The sequence below is a fragment of the Vulpes vulpes genome, chromosome 2 (genome assembly GCF_048418805.1).
Source record: "Vulpes vulpes isolate BD-2025 chromosome 2, VulVul3, whole genome shotgun sequence".
Lineage (NCBI taxonomy): Eukaryota > Metazoa > Chordata > Mammalia > Carnivora > Canidae > Vulpes > Vulpes vulpes.
Genome location: NC_132781.1, coordinates 124,126,235 through 124,141,996, shown reverse-complemented (window position 1 = coordinate 124,141,996; position 15,762 = coordinate 124,126,235).

Sequence of the window (15,762 nt, the reverse complement as noted above, 5' to 3'; positions counted from 1 at the left end):
TAAAAAATTCATAGTTCATGGTCTACTTTCACAGGAACAGACCAGTAGGTCTGAAGAGGGCTCCAGGAATATGCCTTTGTATTAAAAAAGTACCCAACATAAAGCTGATGCAAGTAATCCATGGACCATACTTTGTTGGACACTATTCTAATGTGTTGGTGAATCATGCCCAGAAATCTCTGTTGTGAATTCTGGACATGGAGCTCCTTTTAGATCTTGGACCTCTCTTTCTCCATTCATATAATGGGCCAAATATTTATCTCTTTCTTATATTCAAAAGGGAATTTGTAGCTTAATAAGATAACTTTGGAAGTAAGCTTTGACCTTTCTTTCCTAGTGCCATAAATATGAAAGATGGTGTTAATATGTATCTGGACAGCCTCTATATTGATTGAACATCAAATTCATCTTCACTACTCACTATTTCCTGATGATGACCCCAAAATGAATCAGACCTTATCAGTGTTTTATTGTCAGCTTTCAGGAACTGTAAATGTAACTCTTAAATCATTGATCCTTATTCAAAGGAAAGTTCTTACAGAGGGAATAGAGGAAAATTCTTGGCAAGTTAAATAGAATGCTATTTGTAACTGCCTAGTTTTTCAAAAACAAGCATTTCTGATTATAAAAGATCCATTTTGATGATTGCCAGCTAACAGGACAGCCTCATTACATGCACTGTTTAGTTACAACAGAGTCTTACTCTAAGGTTAGAGACTTTAGAGAGGGGAAAGCCAGAAAGAGGTGCCCACCAGCTCCTTGAACCTGGTTCCACTTCCTTTCCCCACCTTGCTCTTTGCCCTTAGCTATTGCTGTCTGGTTCTTCTTCTATCACCTCTCTGAAACTTCTCTCTGTAGGGTTGAAAATGATGCCTGTTTGCCAAGTACAATGATATCTTTTGAACTATTATTAAGTACTACCTCTCTGTACCTGTTATTTCTACAGACTGTTCCTTGAAGTTTTGAGATCCCTACTTAGTTCTTCCTCAACCTCTACCATGCCAGTGGTAACTGTGAAGTAACCTTTTCTGGCTCTTCCTCCTTTTTGCTTTAATGTTTTTCATGATGTTAGCCTTGTTGTTGGTCAGGCCCATCGTGTCCGTATCTTTAGCTGGAATATTTGTACTCGATTCTCCTATATCTACCTCCTTCCTGGAAATTTGATGTCAAGAGACAGTTCCAGTAACTGCTGTGATTTTCCATTTGTATAGCATATAGACTGCTCATATCTAGCAGGTCCCAAACGTGAGCTTTTTCTTTTCTTCCCTGATCCTGTTATTCCTTTTAAAAACCTTTATTTTTACAGGCACCAGCATCCACCAGACACTTTGCAATCACCCTTGATCCCTTGTGCATTTGTGTCACTTTTCCTCCAACCCTCCTGCTACTGTCCTAGTTAAGGCTTTCATGCCTTTATCATCTCTTGTAAGGACTATTGTAATATACTAGTTTCTTTGCTTTTAATATTCTCACTGTAGTGCAAGAGTCCTGTTATTACACTTCTAAGATACAAACTTGTTTGCATCTACCTAAAATCTGTAATGTTTGGTGTATATTGGCTATATTATGCAAACCCAATTATGTGATAGAGCTTACAAGGATTTTCACAATCTGGTACCAGTCTGCCTTTACAGCCTCATCAGTTATCTCTCTCCCAATATTTTTTGAGTGATAGATATTTTTCATGTAATGCCACTTTTAATATGAACATGGTATTATTAGTCCTGTATTAGGAAAATGGTACCAAGGAAAGTAACTTGTCCAAGACTACTTAAGTCGCACAGGATGAAGAACCAGGTTGGAGCCAAACTTTTCAGTCACCCTACTGCTCCGTCTAAAACCACACTGAACCTTTACAGGTGAATGTGCTTTTCTTCATGCTGCTTGTTCAGCCTGCCTTGTCTAACTTCCTTGTTAAGATCCTCTGCGTTATTGCAAGGCTCTGCTTAAAAGGCTATAATGCTTATCAGACTTCTTATAGTAGGATTAATAGCTCCTTGAGTTCTCTTGACATCTTGTGTATTTTTTTTTAAAGATAATATATCACTTTGTATAAGATGAGCTTCTTGATACTTGTTTGATAAATTCAAGTGAACTCTGATGACAGTCATTCTCAAGTTCCCAGTGTCAAGTACATAGTAAGTCCTCAGGAAATATCTTCAGAATGTAGAGGGAGGAGTATTTTCATAATTCATTAAATCGTTATTGTCAAACCTAAACATTTCCAAGTGTAATAGTTTAGGTGTCAATCTACAATCATCACAGCCTCTTGGTATGCTGCTCAAAGTTTGTTAACACTGTGTTGTGAGCAGGCATTTTCAAGAACATTAAGTAAGACTACCTAGAAAGTTATTTCCAATTGAAGCACCCAGGACCCTTGATATAGTCAATTGCCTGAAACAGTCAACTGTGCTGATGAGACATGTCTCTGTTATAAACAACAGAAAACCTGAGGCATTTATTGCCTCATGTTATATAGAACAGAACAGTGGCAGGATGAGGTTTCTTCTGGTGAGAATAAGGTATAGTGTTTTTTTCTCTTTTTTGGATAATTTTCACAGAGCATCTCCTCTTGTGGCTCTAAAGTTACACACCTGCTCATCCATTCTAGGAGAAAGGAGTAGGTTTCTTTCTCCATTAATCAACATGATTCAGTTGGTTTGCATTACTTTAGGTCAAACCTACCCCTGATAGTCAACTGTAGTGGAGGAATGTGATTCCTCCACATGGATCAGATAGTCCTGTGCCACACCCCATCCTAAAGTCTGGCGTGGTACCAGCTATTTTCAAGCACATGGGCTGTAGGGGGAAGGGTGGGCACTTTAAGAAAAGCCTGAATGCTAACCCAAGTGGAGGGCAAGTGAATTCGGGATAGCCAAAACTAGTGAAATGACCTCCAAATACCATTATGATAATAGATCAGAAAGGGAAAACGTGATGTTGAGGTGATTGCCATGCTTTCTTCAGATGACTCACAACTCATTCCTGTTTCCAAGGAGTAAGACAAACCATCCAATGGATCACTTCTCTATATCATTCTGTATTTTAAAAGGGAGCTGTACTGGATATTGTCTGCTCTTTGTCATGGAAGGATGACCTACCTGTATGGTCAGCTTCAGCAAGTTATCCAGATTCTGGATTGGTTTGGCCAATAGGGAGACCAGAAGACAGAAGGAGGGTAAGATTGGGGAATTTATTCCTTTGACTCTCTCCCTGCTGGACTATGGGTTGGCTATGTCCCTGCTTCTGTCAGGCAGGCCTCTCTACATACCTACTCTGGATTCTAAATCATTCTTTGCATTTCTTGGTCTTCATGCTGTTGCTATTCCTGGGTTTCTGCACTGTTGATTTCTCTAAACTCTGCCTACACCTTTGTAAAGATTCTTTTTATTAAACTTGTCTCAAATTACCCAGTTGGAGTACACCATCTGTTTTCTGCCAAGACCCTTACTGATACAGTGGGTAATCATTTCTCTCCTAGCATATTTTCAATCACGGCAGTAACACATTTCCAAAATAGAACTACCATGATATCAGCCAAAGGTAAATTTTCTTTAATTGGACAAAAACAGCTTCCCCAGTCAATTTTGATCACTTGTGATTCAGTCACCAAGTTAAGGGATTTGCAACTTGAGGACAAAAGCAATGGCCAGGAGGGGCTAGACTTTTTATAGCAGTTGTTAAGGAGGTGCCTCCTTTCAGTTTGCATGTTCATTTGCAAATTGGACAAGATTCCTCTTGACTCATCTAGCTACAAATTATAAATAAAAATGCAAATTTTAGTTTAGTATTTTAGTGTTTCACAATGGTTTTAGCAGGAGTTTTTATTCTCAGTAGTTATTAGTGCAGTTTTTAACTACTAAAGGAAGAATATTAGTGTAGTTGGATAGTCATGAAGTGGTATTTACCACTCTTATTACTCATGGAAATTTTCGTCTCTATTGAACTTAATGTATAGAACAGATTGCCTAAAATCATATTGACATTCTTGTAAGAAGAGTAAACATTTTATTTCTTTTATTCTAGGATTCAAGTCTTTGATAATGATTCTAGAACTGAAGAAATCGGTGGCTGGTTGGGGCCATTTGATAGAGTGTTGAGTGGATAATCCATGGTTTGCCAGTTTCTTTTTTGGATATATTTCTCGTGTCATTAAAGTTTGTAAGAGTGATTGTGTTAGTATCTTACATTTCTTTCTTTAGTGGGAGAAAACTTGAATTTTTGAATGCTTAAAAATAGTTTGTGAAATAGATTCTTGCTTTGGTCTCAGTTTTTGAGATTTTGGTTTCATACTTCCTGGTAAGCCCCAGTATTCATTTTTTCCCACTCTTCCCCCTTGCTCATTATGTTCTAGACACAGAGGCTCCCCTGTTGTTCCTTAGTCATTAAAGTTGTTCCTTTGCCAGGGTTCTTACAGTGTAACTTTATATCACACTGATATCACTAACTCAAATATAAACCATAGGGCTCATGTGAATCCCTTCCTTCTTACCATATTTATAGTCCTTCTTCACCAGTGGGAAGTGTGGCTTCCATTATCCTTAAGACTTTTACTTAGTGCTAATCCCCCAAATCTTAGACAAACTCCTTACTCCCTCAGTGTGCTGTCCCATTTGGAATCCCTTCCCAACTCTCTTCAGCTCTGTGGCAGGGCTTTTGACGGAATTGGGAGAAAAGAAATAAGGAAGGGAATAATTTCATCTTTTAAAATGAGACTATAAAAATTACCTACTTTTAGGATGGATTTTAGGATTAAGCAGTAAAGTGCTTTATACTTTAACTGCAAAGTAATATGGGTTTTGGTTATTTGTGCTGTAACATTTAATAAAATATTCACTGAATGAATTAAGAGCCTGAAATTGGTAACAAAAAAATCCCCCAAATGGGGAGTCTGGTATCTTATCCTCAATCCACTACTAGTTCACTCAAAATTTGAGCAATTACTTTGCTAACTAATTATTAATTAATTCAAAAAATAGAATTTAAATAACTTTTATGTTTCAGAAAGTATCCTAAAAATGAAAGCTATAAGAATTAGCAAGATAGGGTCCCTGGGTGGCTCAATTGGTTAAGTGTCTGCCTTTGGCTCAGGTCATGATCCCAAGGTCTTGGGATTGAGTTCCACATTGGGCCCTCTGCTCAATGGAGAGTCTGCTTCTCCCTCTGCCCTTCCCCCCTGCTTGTGACTGCTCTCTCAAATAAATAAATAAAATATTAAAAATAATTAGCAAGATAGACTTGGTCTCTGCTATCATAACACTGTGGTCTGGCTGAGAAGACAAACAACTAATGAGCAGTAGCAATAAAGTAGGGCAAGTGCTTTGTCACAGTTGAAGAGAAAGGTTTGAAAATACATTATAGGAGTGCTGAATTGCATCTGAGAGAGTGGTCAGGAAGGTTTTCTAGATATGGTAATTAAGCTGCAACCTCATCATGAGTGGGAGTCAGCACTTGAAGACAAGGGGGAGAAGTATTTTGGGCAGAAGGAGCACAATGTGGGAAGGTGAGAGGGAGCATGGAATTACATGAAGTACAATGTGATGCATGAAAAAAGAATGGGGAACATGGAAAAGATGTTGTTGAAAAAGTCATCAGGGAGTCTTGTGAGTCTACTATGGACTGTGAGGATTATTTAGAGTGTGATGGAAAATGATCAAAGAATGTAACAGTGGAGTGATGCGCTTAGCACTTGAGAAGCATTGCTCTGGCCTCCTGACTGAAAAGGTTGCACAAATTGGGACAGGAGGGAAAGATGGAGGGTGGAACAAGAGGTTGGATGCAAGCACTGTCATCCATCAGAGAGATGATGAAGCTGTGACCTGGGTGGAGACCATGGGAATGGATGGAAGTGGTTATCCATGAGAGATGTGTAGAGGTGGACTCAACAGACATGTACTCTTCATGTGCTCTTCTCTGGTGTTAAGAAATGCTCTTCCCTGAAATAGGAAACATGGCAAGATAAGTAGGCTGAGGTTGGGAGGATGATGAAGGGGAGAAGTTTGTTCTCTCAGCTATAAAATGAGAAGGTTCTATCCACAGCAATGAAATTGTATGATTATCTTGTTTTGTCTTCTTGTGGTCAAAGAGCAATTTTAGAGCTGTAGAGAAATTCTCTATTTCCCCTTTCTTCTTGCTGTTCAGGCATCTAACCAATCTAGCCTTTAGTTACCAATTAAACACAGAAAACAGAAAATGTTTGTATTGCTTAGTATTTAAATTGAAACAAAAGAAAGGGAGTGGGGAGCTGGCATAAGCTGGTAAATATGTTAGCTTTCATAAGCATGAAATAACACAAGATTTATCATTCCACATTTTATAACTTGGGTGATTTTAGATCTTCTGTGGCCAGGCTGACTTTATTGTCCTATAATTCTCAATTCTGTGATTTGCGTTTTCTCTTAGCTTGAGCAACTCTCCCGATTGCTTATGACTTTACAGTTGCTACGGGGAGTCGTTATACACAGATGGCTTTTAGGAGAGGAGTCAATTTGGTAGGCATTTTCCTTGATTACGATGCCTTTTCTCTGCACTGATTGTTAAAAGAGTGAAGATTCTTGCATGTCAAATGGTGAAAATTTCCAGGGTCTCAAAAAAAGAAAGGAACATTACATTTGGCAGATGATCTCTGTATGACTATACTCTGATGAAAAGGCCGCCTGGTTCCTTTAATTTATTCAGATAAATTTTTATAAGCAGTGATAAAACCAAACCAACATGAGGTACCAGAGGGAAAAGACTGAGCAGAATTTGCAGTAGAGAGTAGATATTGATTTGAGCATATAATTACATCCACCTTGTTATATGGTTTCATTTTCATCTCTTGCAATCTTGCAAATAAGTACAAAAATCTTATTAGACATACTCTGTACCCATTTTTTTTTAACTTCATGCAACTATCCTTCTAGGAGAACACAGAGAAAGGAAGAAATATCTTTTCTTCTTGAAGGCAATTTTATTTCTTAAATTACCTGCAAATCAACTTTCTATTGCATAGTTGATGCACACTTATTATACAAATATCAGAAAAAAGAATCCTGTGTTTTTCACTTGAATTTGTCTTAGCCCGAGGAAAGGCTTAATTTTTATGAATGGCTGCTGTGTTCAGAGCTACAAGAGATGAAAAGGACCCCATTTATTAGCCCAGTTATTTTTTTATTTATATATTTATATGATCTGCAACAGAAACACCATGTCACTCTCCCTGGGTATATCTTTTCCTAAGAATTAAGAAAACAAAGGTAGGTCATCACAGGTAGCGGCTCCAGTTTTCTTATCAACTGTCTTCAGCAGACTTTGCTGATCAAATGTTGAGAACCCAGAGCAATTCAAAATACATTCTGATTTGGAGATATCTTCCTGAGATCTAATAAGAACTTACCAATGATAGAACATTTACTATATGTCAGACATGATGCTAAGTATTTTACATGTATTTTATTTAATCCTTAAGGAAAGCCCATGAAGTAGGGAAAGATGAATTTGTTCCAGATTACAATGCTTGTCCTTAACTTGAGGCTAGTTGAGTCCTCTCCTCACTTGTTGGTGATATTCTTCTCTCCAGCATGAGCATGAGTCCATCTCATCTAAATTAGAATAGACATTGCCTCCGATTTCAATGAGAAGTAGCTCAGATGAAAAGGTGTCTACTGTCCAACACCTGGAAATCACCAGAGAGATCCTGTGGTTGAGGAAATCATGATGGCAGGGAAGGAGATGAAGTGTTCTATCTCTCTACCTGATGCTGAGCCAACTTAGGAATCTGAGTCTAGAGGAGACCATTTTCGTCTCTCTGACCAGACTCTCTGGTCTTGTCCGCTAACTAATTCCTTTCACTTGGCTCCTCTTTCCTCTTGCTCCCTCCTCAGTGCTGTTCTACTTCAAGTTTGTGAATTTGCACACAGCTATGCTAGTTTTCCCTCTTCACAAGTGTATGTCTTGGAAAGGGTAGATAAAACCTTTCATCTCCACATTGCTATACATGGTATCCTTCTTCTGAAACTTGTTTAAATCCTGGAGATCATATTTACTTACCTGTGGTTTAATTTTGTGTCTTCTCTGATGAGTGACTTTGTTTTTTACATTTGTTAAGAGATACTACTGAGTGATAAAATGGTTGTGTTTAATTTATTTTCGGTTTTCTAGTTCCTTATATAAAGCATTTTTTTTTTCTTCTTGCTTCTATGTTTCTTCCTTGATATCATGGTAACATTTGATAGTGTGATGGTAATAATGTCATACACTTATACATGCTTTGGTATTTTATATTTTGTGAACCTCCCTTTTTCTTTTAATCTGAAGCAATGCTATTTCCAATTTATATATAGGGGAAAGGAATCTGAATGAGAATGTCAGACACAGGAAGTACATCTTATACCCACCTACCCATCTGTTACCCGCATTATCCTTGTGTTTACACCTGCTGTGTTGTTTTATGGGTATTCATATGAATGTTTCTCTTCCTCCATTTTCACATTTAGTTTAAAACCCATTTGGTCAGTTGACTCTCATTTCCTTCCTCTGCAAGTCAAGACCCCTTCCCTTGCCCTTCCTGTCACAGTTTTTTTTTAACCCCGTGAGAACTTGGATATGGATGTACTTTGTCATATGAGCCTTAAGACTATATCATTTGACTCCACCTTGCCCCCTCTTGTCCTATACTATATGTAAGGTGATAGTTTTCCGATCTTAGAACATGTAAGAATCACCTGAGGGTGGTGGTTAAACATGCAGATTCCTGGTTTCTGTCCCCAGAGGTTCTGAATCAGTAAGATAGGGCCCAAGAATGCATATATTTGACGAAAATCGCAGATAAATCTGACCCAAGAGTTCTGTGTGTTATATTTTGGGAAATACTGCTTTAATGGGCCTTAGTTCTGTTCCATGAATGAGCATGCATTCCCTATGAAGTAGGCTCCAGGATATCCTTATATACAAACTAGCTATGTTACTTTATGCTTCTCTGTATAGGAATAACCTTGAACAATTTGAAGAAACAGGGAAACCACCAAATGTGTAACATAAAACTTACTTATCATGACATTGAAGTTGATTCTCCTCCTATGAAAATCTCCAGCTTGGAGAATGGTGCTGTTCTGGGTGTGGTAACTGAGCAAGTATGGAGTAGTCACTGACAATCCAAGGCACCCTGCCAAATGGCAAGAAATCACATTGGACAGGCCAGGGGGTTGTGGGTGTGGGTGTGGGTGTGTCTTCATTCGGTTACAAATGGTGGCTGCATGACCTTGGCCAAATCTGTACCTCTTTGAGTCTGTTTTCTTATCTGTTAAGGGATGCTCGATCAGTGTTTGTTAGATTCTCCCATCAAAATAGAGCAGAGGAATGTTTTCAGGTCCTCAAAGAATTTTGACTGCAGTTGCAAGTGTCCACTACTGGATAAAAATTCTTTGAAGCGTCATGTCTTACTTTGAAAAATAAGAGTTTTTTTTTTCTGCCTTTTACTCCATCATATATGGAATGCTTACTGCAGTGTGAAAATAATGTTTGAAATTAAATACATTGAGTAAAAACCAAACCCCATGGCTTCACTTCCTGTTGCCTCACATCCCAGGGGTTTCTAGGCTTGAGTTTGAGAATAGACTGGATGATGCCAGAGATTCCTTCCAGTTCTCTGATTTCATGATCTAAGAAAGCTCTTGAAGCAAATTTGCCATTTAATGCACTGACCTCAATTTCCAAATTGGATGTTCTCTGATGTCTCGGGACTAGAAAAGTGTTCTGAAGGAAAAAAAATACTTACCAAAAAGGTGATTGCATTTTTGATGTAAACGATCCAATGCTAAATTTATTGACCTTATTCACAAAGGATTTTTGTGATTCTCTAAACTCCCTTTGAGCTCTGTATGAATTCATTGGCCTCAAATTGAACTTGTACTTGCAAATAGTTATCAGAGTGTGGGTTTGCAGAAAGAAAATCCAACTTGACGTGAACACCTATACTGGAATTTAAAGCAAGTAAAGTTTGTTGAGGGCACTTTTGTCACCCTCATTAAGTTTATTGATCTTTCTGTGTCTCAACTCACCTCTCTGTGAACTCATTGGTCACTAATGATCCCTCCAAATTGGACATTTCTTGACCTCTTTGCTCTTAGAGAGAAAGATGATTTGACAAAAATTCTAAGCAGTTAGAATTCTGTTATCTTCTATAATACGACCTCACAAAGGTTCCACTGTGAACTTAAAATGAACTCTCTTTAATTTTGTGGGAGCAGAAAAGTACACATCACCACAGAGGGACATGTTTTATCTTCAAGAAGCCAGCTGGTCCGGCAGACACATCCCCAGAGTGTGGTAGTAACTAGCTCTGGTCCTAAGCCAGGTCCTGGTGACACTCTAGTCTCTAGAAGGGACTCTATTAAACTGAATTCACAAACAACTGATATATAAAATAACAGGATGCAACTTGTTAACTTATATTAATTTATAAGGGGGTGACTATGGATTTCTTTTAATCAGTACATTTGTACCTCACCATACAAATGGATACATGAAACCAAAATTGTTATCTACAATCAGCCGGGTGAGCATGTGATTAGAGTAATAGTTCAATTGAAAGATCTTGATAGTTTATAAGAGGTTAAATTATGACAGTGATGTTTCCATCTCTACCGCATCATATGGTAAGCCACCTTCATGTACTTAAGTGCATCCTTATCATAGTGGTCACGGTCATGAACTTGGCACACAGGCTGCCTTGGATCAAAGTCTCACTCTGCTACTTGCTAGCTGTGTGACCTCTGATACCCTTCTTATACTTTGAGCCTCACCTTGTTCTTCTGTAAAATTTCATTCTACTTCATTTTATTCTTTTTGTAGTTCTTGACTTGTGGTAGAAAATCCAATCTTCCTTATTTCCTGGTTTTTGGAGTGCATCTCAGTGTCACCCCCTGCAGCCACTCAAACTTCAAATTGAAATTTTACTGCCCTACCTCTTCTCAGAAAGAAAAGTGGACTGCAAGAAAATTCTTATCTCATAAAAGAACCCAATGACCAACTTTATGAACTGTTTGACTTCTGGAAGAAAAGTGAAGCTTTAGTGCATTTTTTTTCTAGATGGCCTCCAAATGTGACAATTACTTATATTCAAGGTTTCATACAGGAAGGTTATTTGAAGGAAAAACCCCCGCCAATTTCAACTCAGTGACTGTTGTCAAGACCTCATTAACCTCTCCATGTTTCCTGCAGATGCAACATGAAGCTGTTGGCAGTCCAAATTGGAATTTTACTGGTTACTGTTCTTTCAGAGAGACAGAATTTGAAAAGGAGATAAAAATTTTACTTCATTCAGGTTATGTTAGCAGGTCACTTAAATTTGAATAAGGTGATGAAAGTCATTGACAAGCAAACAAACAAACCTCCCTAAACACTCAGAAATCAAAGAAAGGTCTGCTCGCCACAAATTATACCAAGGGAATAAAGAGCTACAATTTAAAATCCATGAACATATTATTTGATGTATTGAATATGTTATAATGAATATATTAATTGATTAACTTCTCTTAGGCCCTAACAGAAAACAGTAAACTTTGGGAAGAAAGAAACAGGTCATTAAAATAAATGCCTTTGATTCCTTAATGCATTCAATGGACATATATCGAATAGTTATTAAGTGTTCACAGTTTGTTAGTCACTAGTGATACAGTGTGAACAAAATGGACTTGTTCTCATGGAGAGTGCTGCCAGGTGGGGAGAGTGAGGTGGTATAAAAATGATCCCAGGAGCAAATGTGAAATTTCAAATGGAATTGGGGTTATAAAGGCAGCCATGATACCAAGTGAGTATATAATAGGGATATTTTGACCTAGAGAGGAAGGTCAAGGAGAACTGTCCCCAAGGAAGTGACAAATGAGTAGAGATGTAAAACATGAAACAAAGGCCACTTGTCAAGAACAGTGCAGTGAGTTCATGGGACTAAAATCAGGTGAATAGCACTGAAGTTCAGAGATCTTGGGACTTCGTCTGATAGGATCTGCACCACATACACACAAATAACAAAAAGGTGTCCTAAGAAAAGTGTAACATATGCAAAGGAACGAGAAAGGAAAACAAAGAAAGAAAGAGAAGTTGCAGTGTGTATTTACCATGTATATAGCATGAGTTCTTACTAGAAGATGGGAAAAAATGGCACATAAATAGTTGCAAGAGGCCAATGTCAAAAATTTGAATAAGGTGACGAAAATCACAAAGCAAAACTGTTCAGCATGCTGCTTTTTGATAAAAGGTTTACTTTGGTTTTCCATGTGATCCTTAGGCAAAGCTATCAAAATCTTTGCTTATTCTGTAATATTTGCAAGGACTGAATGATTGGGGAATCATTTCTTCTTAGAAGAGTGGAAATGTGAATGTCAAGCCAGGGGTTGATCAATTGCATTCACTGCTAGTGACTTTCTGTCTATTGAGCTCCTCGCACAGAGTAAGTCATTACTAATATTTGTTGAATTAAATGACTGAAAAACATAAATTCCATTTTCCCATTTGAATCTCCACTTTTGCCTTTGTAAACTGGTAATAAAACTATGACTAGGCGAATGCCTTCCCTCCCCAACTGCCACTCTGTAGCACTTAACGGCCTGCCCATAGAGCTTATATCTGCTGGGAACATGTTGCAGTCTGGGCAGCCACACTGAGGTGCTGTTTGGGAAAGGACTGGAAGGAGCAGAGGGTGGGCCTACAGACCAAAAGGTGGGCTCAGCTTGTCTGGGGCAGGACTGGAGACAGCTTAAAGGCATCAAATAGGGACAATCACCTTCGGGGGTAACTTCCATTACTCATTTGGTGTGTATCATTCCAGACCATTTAAAATACACTTTTCACATTGGCATATGGATTTCTAAAATGCAAGAAAAATACATAATTTTTTTTTAACTTATCATGAGTTTGCTCTTTCGTAGCCCAAAGATGTATCTCCTTTTCCTCCATTTAAGTATACTTACATAATTTAAAAATGTTATTAATTTATAACAAGTTTTTAGAAGCTCTTTTTTAGAAAATTATAAACGAGAAAGCAAAATTCACCTATTTCAAAATGCAAGTCATCATTTTGATGTAAAAGAGCCATTTATGCATGTGGTTAAAAAAATCAAAACAGTAAGAACAGTAATTCATAAAAATGGAATGTCTGCAACCCCTGGATTCTTTTTCCTAAAGTGAATTACCTTTATCATTTCTTGCCTTATTTACAAAATGAGAAGGAAAAAAACCCACTTCGTAATGCACATATAACACATACTCACAGATACACAAAACAGCAAAAAGGGGAAAGCACTCTGTACAAGAGACTGTACCTTGATTAAATCCCTTAATAAAACATCCTGGAACATCCTGGAATCATTTTGCATCCCATGAGTAGCAGTGGTTCAGGTGTTTTTTTTTTTTTTTCTTTTTCTTTTAAATATGGGTTTAAATCTCAGCTCTACTTCTTACCTGGTCTGTGACCTTAGGGGATTTGTTTAACCTTTTAATGCTTTAGTTTTCCTGTCTTTACAATGGGGTTGTGAAAGTACCTCCTCCTCTTACAATGTTACTGTGAAAATGAAGTGAGCTAATCTACACAATATGATTATAATAGTAATTAATAAGTACTAGGCTTTGTATGCTGTTAACAAACATATCAACATGTACTATTACATCATTTCATTTGCTATCACTGTATTATGTTTATTATTATCATGTAGAGTTTGACATTATTTTGCTTTAAAACTTTCCTTAAGAAAGTTTTTTAACAAATGGAGAGGATAGCATGAAGAATCCTCATATACTGATCACTCAGCTTTAGAAATAAACTCTTTTGTGAACTTGTTTTATCTGTTCTCATGACTTTTTAAATGGGTGTTTTAAAGAGTATCCAAAGCATTTTTACATATATTTTACAGTTCAAAAAAAGATATGTTTTGAAAAAAAAAACCCTCCATGCCATTTAATTCCTCCATTCACATTTAATTCCTTAATATTTCTGAAAGCTGATCCATACTTGAATTTTTCTGATTGCTTCAAAAATGTCTTTTTACAGTTGATTTGTTCAAACCAAATTACACACACAATTCATATATTGCATTTGATTGTTGTGCCTCTTTATGCTCTTTTTGTCTCATACCAGTCTCCCTTTATCCCCTTTCATTTTTGCCACTCACTTCTTGGAGAAATGAAATCTTTCCTAATGGCTCATATATTGCTTGGCTGATTGCTTCCTTATGGTGTCATTTAGCTTGTTTGTCTATTTCTCATATTTCCTGTAGCTTGGTAGTTAGATCTAGAGTCTTAGTTACTTGGACTTCATAGGCATCCCAGTCTGTTGTCCCATTGTATGACTCCTCTTTCTCAACCATCTGAGGGTGTTCCTTTGGGTGAATGTGCCATAATTTATTTAGTTGTTCTATGGACAATGCCACAAGGAGCTGCTGTGAGCAGGTACTTCATATACTTGTGTATGAGGGGAAGTGCAAATTCTGTTATAAAATGATAGGCTTCAGATTTTGAGATAAAGTAATCCACAGCTTTTTACTTTCCCCTTACTATTTTTTCTTTTTAAAAAAATTTATGAATGGATAATAGAAAATACAGGTAGAATCAGCTAAAGAGAATGTATAGAAACTAGTTTGCAGGATATTAAAATTAGAAGTCTAGTTCCAACATTTGTAAACAGTATGTATAAATTACATACATACACGTTAAGGCTCAGATGCAGATCAGTGTGGTCCATATGTACGATATATGATAGAGAAGGCACTGTAGAATCTTAAATTAGTGTATTTTAGCATAGTTTTATTTTTTCCAGTATGCTGCACTCCCAACATGAGGCTTGAACTCACAACCCCCAGATCAAGAGTTAATTGCATGCTGTACTGACTGAGTGAGCCAGGTGGGACCTCACCTCCTACTAATTATAATCTTTTAATATGCTAATTGAATGGGAATAGAGAAAAGTAAGAATAATAGAAATAAATAAGTTAAAAAACCCCAAACAAACCCATAATTTCATTACTGGGAGCCAACTACTTTTCCTAACATTTTGTTTTTTGTACCTGTTTTTTTTTTTTTTTTTTTTTTTTTTTTTACTTATTAACAGTTTCCATAGTTGTGAGCGTACCTGATAAATAATATTGTAGGCTGTTTTTTCACTTGACAGTGTGCTTTCTCTCACATTAGTAAGAATCTTGTGCAAACATAAAATTTAATAAATACATAAAACTATAGAGTGGGTTCATCATAATTAACCATATTACAATTATGAGGTATTCATTATTTGCTAGAGTTCCAGTATTATAAACATTTTCGCTAATATTATGATTCAACAAATATTAATGCCTTTATTGTTAAAACGTATTAAATGACAGATGTAAAACTCTTCCCATGTTTTGGAGTATATTCTTTTTAATCTGAGAAAGAGGAAGAGGAGAAAGGCATAGAGGAGGAAGAAAGGCAAGGGAGGGGTGGAGTAGGAGGAAGCAGATTTGTCTCCTGGTGCAATGATCCTCAAATTTCAGTGTGCATTATAATACTGATTCTTGGCTCCTGTCCCAGATGCTTATGTAATTGTTCTAGATGGGGTCAAAAACCTGATTTCGTTTTAAGCAAATTTGTGGATGTTTCTGCCCCGAATGGTTTGTTGCACACAATTTGGGAAAAATGGATATTCATTTCCATTCAGGTACTCATATGTTGGTGGTTTCTTGGCTGTTTGCGCATCCTCAAAATGAAACTGTTCAAGGACTGGTAATAGATGTGTTATGAGTAACTCACCTTAGC